General features: G+C 38.0%; 1 protein-coding gene across 1 annotated transcript in view; it reads left to right on the forward strand.

Annotated features, from left to right (window-relative positions):
- The first annotated feature begins 2,678 nt into the window (after positions 1 to 2,678).
- PRXL2A (peroxiredoxin like 2A) overlaps positions 2,679 to 16,546 on the forward strand; it is a 70,898-nt gene continuing 57,030 nt past the window's right edge. Inside the window, exon 1 of the mRNA XM_074233011.1 lies at positions 2,679 to 2,778. The gene's annotated coding sequence lies outside the window, so the exon portion shown is untranslated. The remainder of the gene's footprint in view (positions 2,779 to 16,546) is intronic.

Consider the following 16,546-nt stretch of genomic DNA (forward strand, 5'->3'; position numbering starts at 1 on the left):
CTGTAAAGATTAAAGAGTTGAGTTAGATGACCTTTGACCCTTTCTACTTTCCATGGGAAAACTTTCGGAGTTTTGGTTTTTGTTTTCCTTTGGAGGGGGGGCGTTAAATGAGAGAAGTAAAAAAAAAAAAAAGATGAAAATGTAGATCATTTACAAATGAACAAAAGACCAGAAGAGGACACTGGAGGATAGGTTTTTGAAGAGGTTTCAGGTTGTGGTCCTCTAAATCCTTCTTAGAAGGAATTCCAGTTAAAACTCAAGAAGACCTGAATTGTTTTAAAAAGAGAGATGCAGTGGTTTAGCAAAAAGAGTCTGGATTCAAAATGGGACTTGAGGTGCCTTGGGTTCTATCTAGTCTCTGACCACTAGGCAGAAGGGTATGGTCTTGGGTAAGTCATTCTCTGAACTCTTGCTCTTTTATGAAATGGAGACAATTTCCAAGACTGTTCCTTACTCTACCATTCTTTTTGATCTACATTTAGGGAAGGAATGTGCCCAGGCACTGTAAAAATAGTATCTCATTTGATCCTCACAACAACCCTGTGAGACAGGTGCTATTATTATTCTCATTTAATAATTGAGGAAACTAAGGATAAGTGATTTATCTTGGGTCACACAGTCTGAGGTTTGTATTTGAACTCGTCTTCCTCATTTTAGACTCAGTGCTCTAAACTCTGCACTACCAGATACCTTAACATGTACCCTATTAAGGTATGTTTATTTAAAAATAGATTGTTTTCTTTTTGAAATAGTTTAAGTGATGAAACCTTGAAAACTATCATAGAAAGAAATATAAGGGTGAAGTTTGAAATTTTAAGATGCCTGGTTCCAAACCTAGGAACAAAGTTTCTTTGTGGTGAATTGGTGACAAAGATTTTGGGTAACTTCCCTCCACCCTTTCCTGCCCTGATGCCACCCAATAAAACCCTCCATTTGGGGCTCCTACAAGTTTGGTTAAAGGTCACTATCAATCGTTGGTGTAATGTAACCCTCCTACCAAGTGGTATCAAACTCAAATAAAGATAGCAGCCATAGAACTGTATATAAGGAACCCTTCTGGTACATATTGACTTAGAAAATTAAAAAAAAATAACATTACGTTGCTTTATATTTTTTATTTATCTAATATTTCTCAATTACATTTTAGCCTAGACCCTGCTTCACTTCAGAGTTTTGCAGCCTGACACCTTTGCTCTAGATTTCATTTCTCCTTGGTGGTGCTGAGCTCTCTTCTCCAAGTCCTGGGCACTTGTCCCTACTTAGAAATATAAAACTTGGAACTAGAAAGGAGCCCAGAGACAACCTAGTTTAATTCTGTCTACATTACAGATGAAGAAACTGAAAGCCAACCAAGTTTAAATGACTTGTCCAGGGTAACAGAGCCAGGAGATAAGCCTGGGACCATCAGACAATTCAACCAATTGATAGGCCCATAGAGAGAAGCCATTTGGAGTTTAATTGTGGACTTGTCAGGTAGATGCCTTGTGATCTAGCTGCTCCCTCCCCTCTCCTGCTTCAGAGATTATGGGAAGGCAACAGGAAATGATGGGAGACACATCTGGGGCAGGGAAATTCTCTTGTCAAGGTCAGTAAGGTGGACACTCAAAGAGGACTGAATGGGGAATATTTCCGAAGATCAAAGCAGCATCTGTACTATTGAGTACAGGGAAGGTGGTCAAGAAGAGAAGATTCACAACCACTTATTATGCTTTATTTTCTTGTCTCTTGTGAGTTATTTCATAGAAAAGATTTAGAGGGGGGGACCTCAAAGGTCCTTCATTTTATGTAACCAGAAACTGAAGCTTATAGAGCTTAAAAGATGTGTCAGCAGCTAACTTTGACTTCTACATCCCATACTCTTTCCACTTCATTTTCTTTATTTTCCTTTAAATTTATTTATTTATTTTTCATCCATATGCACATATATGTTTTTAAATTACAAAGTTTCCTTCCACCTGCCCTTCCCACTCCCCTCCCCTCAGTAGCAAAGAGGCAGGTGTGCATTGTACATACATATTTTGATAAACACATTTCCAGATTAGTCATTTTTGGTATGAGGAATTAGGATTAAGGGAACGAGATACATAAGAGATAATTTTTATAAAGTGTTCATCGGATTCTGAAGGGTTGATTTTTTTCTTTTTTGTTTTGTTTTGTTTTCTTTTTCCCCCCTGAATGGGGATAACATTGTCCATAGCCGGTCTAATACGGTTGTCCTAGCTCTCTGGACTGTTGAGAGGAGCTGCTTCCATCAAGGTTGTTCATTTCATGTTGTTGTTGATGTGTTCATTGTTCTCTTGGTTTATCCACTACATTTTCTTATTGATTTTATCCCAGGAGTGAGGAGCAATGGGTACAAAGTCCAAACATTTTTGTTTCCTTTTGGGCAGCACCAGTTCCAAAATACCAAGTCCTCCTGACTTCAGGCTCATTGAAGTCATCTCTAAGAATGACTTTCCATCTACTCTGTGTCTATCTTGGAGGTACATGGTTGTTTGCATGTTATTTGCCCCATTAGAATAGAGTTCCTTGTTGGTGGATGCAAGGAGACTGGTTTTGCCACTGGATGGCCTGCAAGGACTGGTTTCCAATTGAGTTTGTGCACAAACTCGACTATCACTTGGCTCTTCTCAAAAGGAGGTGGGGCCATCTCTGACTTTCTAAGAAAGATAGAGAGCTCAGCATTTGTTCTGAATTTCTGCCCAGAGAAGAAGGCCTCTATAATCTGGGAATTTGGGACTCCACAGGATTCAGGCCCTTTTGGATGAATAGAATCAAGTGAGTAGCTGTCAATTCTATCTAGCTTTTAAATTTTTTTTTTCTGAAGGTCATTTGCAATAGTTGTTTTGTAAATAAGTAATGACATCTTCTAGAGGCATGTACTTTACTTAGTCTCTCCCAGAAGCAAGATGACAGACTACTAATCTCTTTTAAATTGCAGTTAAGATTGGCCAGATAATGGTCTGAAGGGACCTAGGGACTAGATAAACACTATGGGGCGGGGTGTGACTAAGCAGGTGGAATCATGAGTGATGCAAAGCAACAGAAGGATGTCTAGACAAGCACATAACTTGGAGTCAGCAGAAGGCCATAGGTGTACATTTTGACTGGTGAGTAGAACACCAAGTGATTCAGACAGAAGGAAATCCTGGTTTCCCAGACTTCCTTCAAGACAATTCAGATCTCCTGTTGTGCAAGAGTCTTTCCAGGTTCCTCTTCCCCCTCCTCATCCTTCCCCTTGGCAGGTGCTTTCTCCTCTCATTTTCCCTTTATTGACTATATAAATAGCTTGTATATTTATATAATTGTTTGCATTTTATCTCTCCCATTGGAAAATGAGTTCCTTGCTTACATGAACAATATGCCCACCTGTCTTTGTATTCCCAGAGCTATGGGTGGAAACTAGAGAGGTGGGGCTAGGTTTGATATAAGGGAAAATTTCCTAAGCATTAAAATTATCCAAAGTGACAAAGGTTTCTTCCAGAGGAGAGTTTTCCCCTTTCCTAGAGATCTTCAAGCAAAACCTAGAAAACTTTGATTATGTTGTAACTCATTGGTTATGTCAAAGAGAGGGTTCTTGGTCAGGTATGGGAGCCCCTGAGATGCCTCCCACCACTGAGCTACTGTTGGTAACTTTAGTACAATGGAGGACTGGTTCTGGATCCAGATGCTTTGGGTTCAAATTTTATATCTGTGTGATCCTAGACAAGTCATATAACCTCTTTCCATCTCAGTTTCACCACCTTTGACATAAGTTAGACTAGATGGTCTCTGGGGTCCCTTCTAGCCCTAAGTCCTAGAATCCAATTAAACTGTGAATTTCCAGTTAAGTCACTTTGCAAAAATGAGAACCAGAGTTATAAGGTTAGAGCAAGACTATAAATACTGAGCTTCTATACTTGGATCTTCAGAAATATCCTTCCCTAAAGCCTATCAATTGGGAAATGACTAAACAAGTGTGGTATATGATAATAATGTGATACTCTTGTGCTATTAAAAAAAAAAGGATGAGTAGGCAGATTTCAGAAAATCTGGACTTACCCTAAGTGATGCAAAGTGAAGTGAACTGAACCAGGAGAGCATCATATAATAACATCAATATTGTACAAAGATCAACTGTGAATGACTTATTGATCCAAGACAATTCCAAAGGACTCATGCTGAAAAATGCTACTCACCTCCAGAGAAAGAATTTTTAAAGTCTGAATGCAGACTGAAACATATTATTTTTCACTGTATTTTTCATGGGGGTTTTTGTTTGTTTCTTCTTTTACAACATGACTAAAATGGAAATATGTTTTACCTAATTGCACATGCATAATCTATATCAAATTGCTTACTATCTTAGGGAGAAAGTGGTGAGAAAGGGAGGGAGGAAGAAAACTGGAACTTAAAATTTTTAAAAGTCAAATTTTAAGCCTTTATTTGTAATTAGGAAAAAATAAAATATTATTTTTAAATATCAAGGGAAGGAAGGAAGGAAGGAAGGAAGGAAGGAAGGAAGGAAGGAAGGAAGGAAGGAAGGAAGGAAGGAAGGAAGGAGGGAGGGAAGGAGGGAAGGAAGGAAAGAAAGAAAGAAAGAAAGAAAGAAAGAAAGAAAGAAAGAAAGAAAGAAAGAAAGAAAGAAAGGCAGTTTTGTTATGTCATAATCTCCTTCACCCAGGACTGACTTGGGGTTATGTGGTTTTGTTGCCTTAACAGTCATCTAAAGAGTTCAACCAAGAACAGAATAGGTGAAAGGAATGAAGAGAGATGGTCTCAAAAGGTCTAAGTCAAGGTTGATAGATCTCAAATGCTTCTGTGGATGGTTAGTATCCTTTATTCTTTACTATAGGTTAGTTGACTGAAACCCCCTAAAGAATGTCCATAAGTGTGCCACAATCACTTCAAGGCATTTCCATCTCATATTATCCCAATTTTCCTGTAGACAACTTTCCTAATTTCCTCTGTTTGAGCTTTGAGAGGCTCCCATGCCCTAGACTGCCATTACACAGTATCAATCCCAGCTGCTAGCATGGAGATATATCACATGTTACTACTCAGTGATCCCAGCTTTAAAACTAAGAACAGAGCTTCTCAATCCTTTTGGGTCATGGACACCTTTGGAAGATTGATGAAGCTATGGATAAAATAATGCATAAAATAAATTGGATTATAAAGGAAATTGATTATATTTTATTATAATTATTAATTTTTAAAAAAATCATAGACCCCAGATTAAAATCTTTGGATAAGAGAATTCACAGTAAGTGATATAACCCTGCACACCATTACACTTAAATTATGAGAGCTCATAATGTTCTAATAGCAAAGCACTTTTGGTAGTAGAGGAACAAACTGACTCAAGTAGGATTCTAGTTCAGTTAGGTGATGCAGTGGATAGAGCACTGATCTTGGAGACAGGAGGATGGGAGTTTGAATCCAGCCTCAGACATTTGCCACTTACTAGCTGTGCGACACTGGGCAAGTTGCTTAACCCTGATTGCCTCGCATCTAGGGCCATCTCCTGTCATCCTGATTCATATCTGACCACTGGACCCAGATGGCTCTGGAGAAGAAAGTGATAGGCTAGTGACTAAGCACAGCCCCCCTCACTCAAATCTAATTCTTGTGCTTGTGCTGGTATCACCTCCCTGACGTGGTCTTCTTAGAAAATGAAAGACAAACATTATGGATATTGGAATGAGATGAGGCACTCATGGTCTTTGAAGAGTTTTCAAAACAAGATTTGTATAGTTCTAACATAGGTAGGATATTTGATAAGAATACTTATCTATGGGTATGTATATTTGCTTCCTTCTTTAGTCTGCAAACCAGGGTATGGTGACTCTTGTGAGATCCCCCAGTCTGACCTCATGTGGGTGGTCATTTCTATGCCCTGAGGTGACCTGAAAGTCACATCACCATAACCAAAGGCTACCAAGAAACTTTCCTCAAAGGAAGTACAGTTTGAGCTTGCCCAATCAAACCCCAGTTTTATCCTCTTTTGGGACAAATCTGTCTTAACCCTGGAGGAGAATTGGCGAGAGGAACCCTGGTAGATATTTCTCCTGTCACAATTTTACAGACATTTCATTTAATCCTCACAAAATCCATGTGAGATAGGTGCTATTATTATACTCATTTTTCAGATAAGAATCCCTTCAGAGAGTTTAAGTGATCACACAGCCAGTAAAGTAAGTATCTGAGTCAGAATTTGAACTCAGGTGTCTTCCTCTCTGTGCTAACAATATAATGTTACTTGTAGGGGGCATGAAGGGGTGGGGCATTGGGGGTGAGGGGCAGATAGTAGTTTGACAGGACTGGTCAAAGCTTGTGCTTGGTTGCCAGAATCTTCAAGAACCCAGAGTTCCTCACCCCCAATATAACTAAGGTTAATATGCTCTTTACAGTTGTTTTCAGTCTTTGATTCTTCATACCCTGGTTAGGATTTTCTTGACAAAGATCCTGGTGTGGTTTGCCATTTCCTTCTCCAGTTCTTTTTACATCTAAGGAAACTGAGGTAAACTAAGTGACTTGCTCAGGTCAACAAGCTAATAAGTATATGAGGTCAGATTTGAATTGAGGAAGATGAGTCTTCCTGACTCCAGTACCAACACACTATCTATTGTGCCACCTAACTGCCCAAGGTTTATGTAGATACAGTATTACTATTTCCCTGAGGATTCTGTAAGTGTAACAATAAAATTAATAAAGGGAGAAAAAGCAATGGCATAATTATTATAGGATAAATCTTAAAAGCAATGTTCCACAACACAGGCACTTCTTGATTTGACTAAAAATGACTTTTTAAAGTTTGTATCAAGATCACATTTCTTAATAGTCTTGTGTCAAAAGGAACAGAAGAGCAGATTTCTCTAACTCAGGAATATATTTTCTATAAACCAATTCAACTGAACAAACATTTATTAAGTAAATGTCTACTAATTAAGTAAGTGTCTATTAATGCAGATAAGGCACTGCATTATGATCTAGAGATACAAATTCAATTCAGTAATAATTTAAATGTACCAGACCCCAGGCTAAGTAGTGAGTGGGATGACAGAAACACAAACTTAATAGTGCCTGACCTCAAGATATTTAGAGTCTACTTTGGGTTTACATGTACACAGATAAATAAATAGGTGATTCCAGAAGATTCATGATTATACATGCTACCCAATCCTCTAACAGAGAGCTGAAGGACTTAGATTGCAGATTGAGAAATCTGTTTTTTCTATATGGCCAATATAGACATTAACTTTATTTGAATGCAAATTTATTAGTCAGTCAATGAAGATTTATTAAAAGTTTTTGTTTTTCTTGAGGAGGCTGGGGAAATAGGGTTTTAAAACAGATTAAAAAGTAAATATTAACCATACAAACTAGAAGAAATGACTGATTGAATGAATGAATGAATGAATGAATGAATGAATGAATGCAAGGAAGAAAACATTAACACTTAGGTTATAGTGTAAAAACTTTCCAGAGGAAATGTAAGCCAAGAAGCAAAAATAAGGAGCTTATATGTTCCAGACATGAAAGATGACTTGAGAAAATTCAGGGAAGTAGAAGGTGAAATTTTGCAGGAGCAAATGGCAGTTCATTTGGACTAGAATGTAGAATGAATAGAGTAAGGCAAGATAAGTCTGGGAAAGTAGATTGAAGCCAAGTTGTGAAGACTTTTCAATCTCTAAATTCTCATTTACCCCTAAAATTAATTACTAAATGCATGGCTAAATTATAATCCAGTGCAAAGGACTCTTGGATCCAGGTTATCAACTCTTGAACTGAGGAATAAATTTAAGTTGTTCATTTCCTTCTTCCAGTTCATTTTACAGATGAGAAAACTGAGGCAAACAAGGTTAAGTGGCTTGCCCAGGGTCACACAGCTAGAAAGAGTTTGAGATCAGCTTTGAAGTCACAAAGGTGACTCTTCCTGATTCCAAGTCTACACACCTGTGATTGGAAGTACCCACAGTAGAAACATCTTTCTGCATAGAGATACTTTTGGTGTATCAAACTATTCCTACATACAAACACAGTTGTAACTCCTGAAGAATGTGGAAAATTGTGGAAGCAATCAGGGTAGAGATTAATGAGAATCTGAATAGTAAAGTGTCTTTCAGACCCTTGTAGGGATTCTTTATGCATTTCAGTTTGTTCCTGATCTCTGACATTCTCATAACTGTCTCAAGTCACATAAAGTAATTATGAGGCTGGCACTGATGAAGTAAGTGAGGTCAGAAGTCAAGAGTAGAGTGTGGACCTTGAGGAACCCTTAAGAGGGTATGGAAACAGACAAACTTTACGTGGCGCCTGGGTACCAAGGGCAGGTGGAGGAGACAGGCTGTCTCCAAACCTGGAAGAGGCTTCATATTTTGCTTATATATAATCATTCTGGTTTAGAGAGAAAATCATGCAAATATAGTACACCAATACATGGGCAAAATGAGGATGTTTGCCCAGTAAAGCACTATTTTTTTAAAAAAATAAGCACTTATTAAAAGTCTAATATCAAATAAATATCTTATCTATCAATAAATATCAATCTAAACTCCTAAAGAGTATAGAATGACCTCTTTTGTCAGAGTCAGCCTGTTCTGGAGAAGACCACTGGTGCATCTGATACCCCTTTTTGTATGAGTCTGTAATGTCTGAGGAGAGAGAGGTCTCTTCAGTACCAGGTCTTTCCTATCTCTGAATTATTTAAGACTAAGAAAAGGTAGGTGAAACAGATGGAACATTGGCCTAGGATTCAGAAGACTTGCGTTCTAGTTCTAATTAACTATCTTTATGAGCCAGGACAAGTCAACTAAACTTTCTAGAACTCCGTGTTTTTGTTTTGTTTCTTTAAAATGAGTGGGAAAAGGGGCGGCTAGGTGGTGCAGTGGATAAAGCACCGGCCCTGGAGTCAGGAGTACCTGGGTTCAAATCCGGTCTCAGACACTTAATACTTACCTAGCTGTGTGGCCTTGGGCAAGCCACTTAACCCTGTTTGCCTTGTAAAAACCTAAAAAAAAAATGAGTGGGAAAAAGATGATTCCCTGAAGAGAAAAGATCATAAATCTAGAATTGCAAGGGGATTGACAGATCCTCTTTACCTGTATGTATCTATGACTTCTATGTCATCTAGGTGGGGAAAATCAGGATCACAGAATATCAGAAGTGGAAGGGACTTATTAACTCTAACCCATAGCTGAAAAAAGCATCCCTTTTCTTACATTGCCATGTAGGTGGCTCTGAAGTGGATAAGGTGCCAAACCTGGAGTCAGAAGGACTCAACTTGGAGAATTCAAATCTGTCCTCAGACATGTATATACTATGTGACCCTAGGAAAGTCACTTAACCCTGTTTGCCTCAGTTTCCTTATCTGTAAAATGTGCTAGAGAAAGAAATGATAAATCACTTTAATATCTTTGTTAAGAAAACCCCAGATGGAGTCACAAAGAGTCAGACATGATTGAAAAACAACTAATAACTCTATTATATACCTGAGAAGTCATTTAATCTTTGTTTGAATACTTCAGGGGAACATACTACCCTTAGAGGCAACCTGTTCCATTTCGATAATATCAATAATTGTTCAAAATTTAGGGTTTATTTTCATTTATTTATTTATTCTTGCATCAAGTCTAGATTAAGTTCTGCAATTAATTGTTCAGACAGTTTAGTTCTACCCTCTGGGGCTAACTAGAATCTGTCTCATACCCGTGACATATAACAGCCTCAGCCAAAGAGGCTGAAGAGACAGGATTTTGTGATACTCTCTAACTGAAGTATTCCCTACAACGTACAACCACATCACCACTTAAAAATCTGAGTGAAAAAGAAAACTTCAGGTAGACTTAACCTGTCAGCTGAGCCACGGAAAAAAGGAAAGTCAGCAAGACTCAGGTTTAAAAAGTATTGAGCACTGATGGGTTATGGAGTAAAAGAAAAGACTGCTTTCTCACTAGGGGACCACTCAGAGTCATTTATTGCTATTATCTCTTTGACATAGGTGTGAAGCTCCTCTAATTTCTGTGGTCACTTTTTATTTGTCTCCAATTCAAGGTCAGCAACTACCTAAAAGAAACCCAATTGTATGATTAGAGTCTGAAAAAAGAATAAAAAGATTTATGAGAAAATCATCCATCAAATGATTGCCTCTAAGATCAGTTTTTGAAGCACTTAGGAGTTCCTTAGGACTTTTATATTTTCTACCCAGACAGTACTAATCTTCAGCCTGCAATAGAGGCAAGAACTCTAAAACTGGCAGTGAAGAGAATCTTAATCAGAAATCTAACTGGGAATCTTTTTTTTCATTTGACATACAAAAATTGTGGGGAAGAATGGGGAGAGTACCTGAAGTCCAGAAGATGGTCCAGATGCTGTTGTTTTGGGAGAGGGAATTGTCTGACCCTCAAGTCATCCAAAGCTTATTTTAGGGGAAATGTACCAGTGTGGAAGGTGGTGACAAAGTGCTGGAATGAGTCATTATGTTTGTTCACTGCAAGAGGAAGGGGGCTTTCCAAGAGAAAAAGGCTAACTACATTCCCCAGTTGGGATTTTAGTTTTAATTCTTCCACTAATTATTTGTAAACCAAAGTTCTTTCTCTTGGTCCTGGTCTCCTTATCTGTTAAAAAAAAAAGAGTTGAAACAAGGTGATTTCTAAGACTTCTATGATCCCATAGAAAGGTACCTTTCTGAGACTCAGTTTCTTCAACCATAAAAATAGGGAGTTAGTCTGTCTAGGTAACCTCCAAAGCCCTCTTAACTCTTAATTTTCTATGAACATCAACTATCCATAAGTTAAAAAGATATTATTCCCATTGTATGAATAGGCAAATCTGAACTCCAGACCAGCTAAACATTTTGATAATTTGGTATAGCTTTCAGTTAATGATCAGACACAGTGCCACCCAGCTACAGAGTATTATGCTAATAATAACAGCTGACAATTCTAAGGCACCATAGAATTTGCAAAACTCTTTGCATACCTGGTGTCATTTAAGCCTCATACAAAATTACAAATCAGAAACAGGGTTGAAACTCAAGTCTTCCTGATTCCTAAGCCCAGTACACACACACACTATCCAGTATTCTGTACCACCAGTATTCATGCTAAACACAGGAGGAAAAGAAAGAGGGAAGTAAAATTCAGGAAGTTTTTACATCTTGGACTCACATTCTTTGCAATAAATAAGATGCTTCTGTTTATTATAATAGATGCACCTTGGAAGGGAGAGGAAGAGACATATTCATTAGGACAGTACTTGGAAGGGCTCAGGAGTCTTTGATGCATATCATAAACTTCCTTTGTAGCATTAACTGAGAAGCCCTCACCATAAAGAACATAGATGTCTATCCTACTAACAAAAAGGATTTGCTGAATGGGCCATGCAGCAGCTTGTCAGAAAAGATTGGAGATTACACACCAGGTGTTCCAAAAACATCCTTCAAACCAAGTCAAGCATGGTATGCCTCTGGGGGAAAAACATTAAAAATCTATAGAATAGCCTTTAGGACTAAAATTTTGTTTTTTGCTCCTTAATAAGGAATGTAAAAGGCCTCATAAAGGACTGAGATTTTGTATTATATTCATGTGGGGACTCTGTCCGTTCAGTACATAGTTCCACGTAGAGGATGATTTATTATATTATTAATTTCTTCCTATGGGAGCGTCTTCCGTTGATATGCAGGAAAATTAAACTAAGTCATAAATCATGGAGACACACCTCTTTGAAGTCAATTGGAAAAAAATTAGGTGGTTCCATTTTACCTTCTCTCTACAGCACCATTTTATTGTTCAGTCTTGTCTGACTCTTTGTGTCCTCCTGGACCGTACTGTACATGGAGTTTTCTTGGTTAAAGATACTGGAGTGGTTTGCCATTTTTTCTCCAGTGGACTAAGGCAACAGAGGTTTAAGTGGCTTGCATAGGATCACACAGCTGATAAGTGTCTGAGACTGGACTGAACTCAGGTCTTCCTGACTTCAGACCCAGGACTCTATCCATTGTGCTCCCTGACTGGCTCATTGTTCATATTTAATCCTTTGTGCTTTAGAGGAAGAAACATTGTGCTAGGACTCAAAAGGCTAGGATTCTAGTTCCAGCTTTGTGCTAAGCTTCTATTTAACAAGGGGCAGCACTTCATTTCTCTAGGCCTTAATTTCCACATTTGTAAAACTAAGAGATCGGTCAGGGAAGCATGGTATCCAGGGTTCACGTATCATAGATTTAGAACTGGAAGGAATCAAAGAGATCATCCAGTCCAAGCCCCTCATTGTACAGATGAGGAAACCAAGACCTAGTATAGGGACTTGTTCAGAGTCACATAAGTAATGAATAGAATGGTTGAGACCTTATCCTGGTTTCTCTGATCACTTGTAGCCATTTCACATGTGGGAATATATAACTAACAAATCATTAGAGAAAACCATCAGTACTAAGATAGACAATAGGTAAAATAATATAAGTATAACAAGTTGGAGGTAAAGTTGCATGGGTAAGTAAAGTTTATGTAAATGAGGGACAGAGTTGAGGTTTAAGTCTCTCCTCTGGTCAGTTAGCTGTAGAACCTGCTGTAGAAAAGAAAAAACCAAATTGTCACAGACTGAACCAGAATTCAAAGTCTTGACACCTTAGACAAAGGAAAAGTGGCACTCCCCTACTATGAGTTTCTAGTCAACTTTTTTCCCTCTCCCCACAACTGTCTCCCATTGCTTTATTTTTTTCATGATATTTTTAAGTTACAAAATTTTCTTCCACCCGCCCTTCCCACCACCCTCCCCTCAATGGTGAACAGTCAGGATAGCATTGTACATAGATATTTTGGATAAACATGTTTACATATTGGTCATTTTAGGTATGAGGAGTTAAGATTAAGGGAAAGAGATTCATCAGAGATAATTTTTATAAAGTGTTCATCAGATTCCGAAGGATTTGTTTTTCTTTGTTTTGTTCTATTTTTCTTCCTCTGGATGAGGATCATAGTCCATAGCCAGTCTAATATAGTTGTCCTAATTCTCTGAACTGCTGAGAGAAGCTGCTTCCATTAAGGCTGATCATCTCACAATGTTCTTGTTAATGTGTACACTGTGCTCTTGGTTCTGCTCCCTTCATTTTTCATCAGATCCTCTAAGTCATTCCACACTTCTCTAGAGTCCAACCATTTGTGATTTCTTATAGAACAATAATATCCCATAATATTCATATACCATAACTTGATTAGTCATTCCTCAAATGATGGGCATCCCCTCGATTTCCAGACTCTTGTCTCTTTAAAGAGGAAAACTCTTCCCAAGTCTCTATCCAACTAAAGATTTAGATCATGGCTGTAATTTCCATTTATTAATTCATTGCCAGACATGAGTGCAAATGGGTTCACATAGAATATAAAGGTCATTGTCACTCTAAATTGAATGAGTAAGAGAAAAGCTAAATAGAAAGCATCTCACAGTTTCACTTAGAATTAGGGGACTTGGAGTTAACTTCCTTTAATAGGCAGGAAAAAATGTTGCATCCAGGAGACCCTAGCATTTCAAACCATACCATTATAGTAGTGAGCTCCCAATAGTCTCTGACAGTCTCATTCATTTTTTTGAAGCAGTCAAGGTTAAATGACTCACCCAGGGTCACAGTCTCATCTATTCTAACCAAACCTGTCTTGCAATTGCAGTCTATCTGTGGATAGTCTATCAGAGATCACAGATCCTAATGAACCAGGGACCTCCTAACCAATGGCACTGGAACCAGAGTGAGGTCTAGTTTATCTCCACATCCTTCACTGGTTCTTTTGCTTCCATCCAGAATCACAGGGTCGCCACTGAAATTAGAAAGTCCTGGATATTCCTTCTTGAGCCCAGACAATTGTAGGATCTCCCTCTACTGGAACCATCTTACCTTGTTCAATACCTGAGTCCAGGGACCAAAGTTGTCCATGTCCACCTCTAAGGTCTAGCCTTAGGGTCAACTCTCCTGACCCTAATGCAGGCTATGTAGATCCACTATGGAATTAAAGGGTTAAGAAAATGTTCCTTGCTTTTGAATCAGAAATGACGTGTCCATTAGCTTCCTTATTTTCCACCCCATTTGGGAGGTCGATAGTATGTTTATGTAGGATAGATGGATGGAAAATAACAGAAGCCCAGGGAGGTCTCCGGGTCACAATTCTCAAACTACCAGTTATGGAACGGAAATACTTTATTATAGAGTCACTTTTCCCTGTAGGCCGGATTCAGAAAGGTTATCACTGCTTGGAGCAGTCATAATCCTGTAGTTTGTGGAATATACAGTGTCCTGAGTAAAAAAATAAGCAGGAGACAAGATTTAAATGGATACCTTTACTTTTCTGAACCTGTTTCCTTATCTGTAAGAGGATATGTAAGGGATGTTGGAAAAATATTAGGTAACATTTAAGGTGATTTGTGATGGGGATGAGAATGTTACAGCTAGAAAACATCATCAATTTTCAGATAAATTCCCAAATGGGCTTTCTCTATCTTAAATGTGACTATGGAGAGGCTCTCTGGGTAAGGCCATATCTTTCACATATTCTCTAAAGAGATCAGCACACAAACAACAGTTAGCAAACTTTCTTCCTTCAAGGCCCATCTCAGGTACTACCTTATTCATTCAGTTTTTTCCCTGATTTGCCTTTCCATTCTGAAATTGATCAGGTGACTTTTTTAAACCTCTCCCATGTACTAAATCATACTCTAACTCCTATTATAGTTATTTCCATATGACTTTCCTTATAGGTCCTTGAGGAAAGGAATAACATTACTTTTTTGGTATTTTTTTTTGTTTTTTCCAAGGCAATGGGGTTAAGTGACTTGCCCAAGGTCATACAGCTAGGTAATTTTCAAGTGTCTGATACCAGATTTGAACTTAGGTCCTCCTGACTCCTGGTCTGGTGCTCTATCCACTCTGCCACCTAACTGCCCCCCCTTTTTTTGCTAATATTACTTTTTAATCTATGTCTGCATTTGTTGAATTTTATTATTCAATAATAATCCTAGTCAATAATAATAATAATAGGAACAAACATTTATATTGTGCTTTGATATTGTCGTTCCATCATTTCAGTCATGTCCAACTTTCCATGACTCCATGTGGAGGTTTCCCTGACAGAAACACTAAAGAGCTTTGCCATTTCTTACTTCATCTCATTTTACAGATGAGGAAACTAAAAAAAACAGAGTTAAGTAACTTAACCCAGGGTCACAGCTAGAAAGTGTCTGAGGCCAGGTTTGAACTCATGAAGATGAGTCTTCCAAGTCTACATTCCAAGCCCATATTCTAGCCATTTTATCACCTATCTGCCCCTATAAAATACTTCCTATGTACCAGACACCTGTGGTAAGTACTATACAATTATTATCTCATTTGATCCTCACAATAACACTGGGAAATAGGGGCTATTATTTTACACATTAGAAAACTGGAGCAGCCAGAGAAGTAACCTGGCCAAGGTCACACAATTGAGAAACGTCCAAGACTAGATTTGAACTTGGGTTCCAGATCTGATGCTCTGTCTAGTGTACTACTACTTCCAGCTGTAATACTCAATTAAGTTCTCTGTGAGACTTCTCTGCCTCAGGTCAACTATTATTGGTCAGACTATATCTAGTGTATTGTTTTTTGTGTGATTTTTTTGAGCTTTATTTTATAGAAATTCATCATGACAAAGACTATGTTCTCTTTCTTGATTTCTTTTGCATTATGTTGTTTTGCTATTGAATCCTTTTATTCGTGTCCAACTCTCTGTGACCCCTTTTTGGGTTTTCTTTAGGGTATAGATTAGGCTGACTTGCCTGAGATCACAAAACTAATAAGTGTCTGAGGTCAAATTTGAACTCAGGTCCTCCTAATCTCAGGGCTTGGAGCTCTCCTCACTGAACTACCTAGATATCCCTTATATTATGAATGGGCTTACTAAAAATATTAATCATAACAATCCAGGCTAATTCGAATCACTAAGGGGTAACCTGTTGTTTCCTATCAACCTATTAAAAGAAGCACCTATTCAGTAGAGTGGAGTCTGAAAACCCAGGCTCAAGCTCAAATGACTTGAACCCTAGGATACTCGGTCAGTTGAAAAATATTTATTTAGAATTACTCTCAGTTTTCTTATCTGTCCAATAGGGTTGATATTAAAAATAATTCAATTCAACAATCATTTATTTATGATGGATACTGTACTTAGCTCTGGGGCTATAAAGACCAAAAATGAAAAAAGTCTTTGCCTTCCAGGGTCTTACAGAATCTCATAAACTACAAAGATTTCTCTAGATGACACTGTTTAATGACTAAAAAACAAGTGTTTTTACTGGTACAGACCCTTTATTCACTATAGTAAATAAAGAGCTAGCCTTGAAATCAGGATGGCCTTTTGTTTTATGTCACACCTCTGTCCAGTGGCTAAGAGATCCTGGGTAAGACTTATAACTTCTTGGTTCTTTAGGTCAGTGGTCAAACTCAAATATCATCAGGTACCATATCAGGAACCTTTTTAGAAATCCACATAGTCACAGTAGCTATGTTATATTGTATTTTTATTTATTTTGTAAAATATTCCAC

This window comes from Macrotis lagotis, chromosome 4 (assembly GCF_037893015.1).
Source record: "Macrotis lagotis isolate mMagLag1 chromosome 4, bilby.v1.9.chrom.fasta, whole genome shotgun sequence".
Taxonomy (NCBI): Eukaryota; Metazoa; Chordata; class Mammalia; order Peramelemorphia; family Peramelidae; genus Macrotis; species Macrotis lagotis.